Genomic DNA, 2137 nt, shown 5'->3' on the forward strand with positions numbered 1-2137 from the left:
CCCCTCCCTTTGCTGTAATTTTAGACCCATATCTCTACTTAATGTAGACACAAAATTATACTCCAAATTAATAGCGGATAGAGTAGCGCATTTGCTCCAATCCCTGATCAAAGTTGACCAGGTTGGCTTTGTTCCTGGCCGTCAGGGCCCCAATAATACTCAGAGATTACTTACAATTTTTACTGAAGCAAAGAAAACTAAGGTGCCCCTGATGGCCCTGTCACTAGATGCAGAGAAGGCATTTGACAGGGTCAGATGGGATTACCTATGGAAAGTATTGAGAGCCTTTGGATGCCATGATCAGGGTCTTGTATTCCAACCCATGAGCAAGGGTGAGAGGCATGGGCTTTTGCTCTCCGGAAATCTCTATCTCTAATGGCACCAGGCAGGGCGTCCCCTATCCCCCTTGATATTCGCCCTAGCCATGGAGCCGCTAGCACAGGCAATTTGAGATTCACTGCAGATACTGGGCCTCTCCTTCAGCGTTCGAGAAGAGAAGATTGTATTATACGCAGACAATGTCACTCTCCTCCTCACAGATCCCATTTTCTCACTAAAATCGGTCTTCCCATTACTGGAACATTTTGGCATGCTTAGTCACTATAAAATAAATCTGTCCAAAACAGAAGCATATTGCATTAATGTCCCTCAGGAACAGATAGCTTTTTTACAGCATAGATATGATTTCCAGTGGTCTGAGAATTCCCTGACATTTGGGAATAAAGCTAAGTGCAGATATAGGCTCTGTAATTAAACTTAATTTTGACACTCTGATGAAAGAACTACAATCTCTAACCCATAGATGGGACTTCAGAGAGATCTCTTGGCTGGGTTGTGTGGCCACCATTAAGATGGCTTTACTTCCTAAGACCTTATATTTATTCAGAAGCATCCCTTTGAATGTCCCTCATGGCATACTACAACAGATCCATCAGATCTTTACTAGATATGTCTGGGAAAACAAAACTCCTATGATTGGTCATAAAATCATGCAGAGGGAATATGCCAGAGGTGGTGTATCTTTCCCTAATATATTTTTATATTATGAGGCAATGAAACTATGTTATATAACGGCCTGGTGCCCACGTGCAGAGCAAACTGGCTGGTATGGACTAGAGGAAATGTCCATGCTGGGGGGTTTGAATCTATCGGATGCCATCTGGGTTTTAAGTTATAAATCCCTAGCTAAACACATTGAAAATCCTATAGTCCAACAAAAAATTAGTTCATGGCATGATCTTCGACACCATTCAGAGATTGTCCCGCGTCCCTCCCCTATACACCAACTGAGAGGCTTGACATGGGATTTACCCAACATTCATATAGAGTTTTGGGCTACTAAACAAATCAGGTTAGCTGAACACCTCTACCCAAATGGTAAACTGTCTGTCTTAAAAATTATTAACTCAATTAGCGACCCTCCACTATGGTTAAGATTTGAAGCTACAGGCTATTAAGCCTGATAAAATCATGGGATTTCCCAAAGCAAAATCTCAGACAACATTCTAAATGGGAGGAGATATGGCGAGGAGGATCGGGGACTTACAAGCCACTCATTTTTCACTACGGGGCTCTCCTTAAAGACCATTCTCAGGGACTTCCCTGGCAGATTAAATCCTGATATAGAGATATAAACTTGACACTCACAGAATTGGATATTGGCAAAGCAATAACTCTTACGAAGAAAACAATTGTTACACCTGAAACAAGTTTCTTGGTTTGAGGTGAATAGTATTTGTTGCTCTTTTGATAATATCCCTCTAATATATGTGACTTGATATAGAGGAAGATATCAGTGAGCAAATTATTATAGATGGTAGGAAAATGTGAAAGTTCAGTTACTTAGGCTGTACCTTTAAATGACTCGAAGAGTTTAATATACAAATTCAGAGAATCAAGCATTAAAATCGTCAGGATTTAGGCTTCAGAGTATATTATTGGTAGGTAAATATATGTTCAAACTGTATCCAAAGCATACATCCGTCTTCACACACTCACACAACAGGTTCACAGATCGATAGCAACGGAGTCACAGTTACAAAGAATTAGCCGGTTCAGGTAAACATTGAATGGTTGCAATGGATATGAAGTGATACAAGATGAAAATCTCTTACCGCAGACAGTCCAGGTTAGCAGT

This window comes from Bombina bombina, chromosome 5 (assembly GCF_027579735.1).
Source record: "Bombina bombina isolate aBomBom1 chromosome 5, aBomBom1.pri, whole genome shotgun sequence".
In the NCBI taxonomy this organism is placed as follows: Eukaryota; Metazoa; Chordata; class Amphibia; order Anura; family Bombinatoridae; genus Bombina; species Bombina bombina.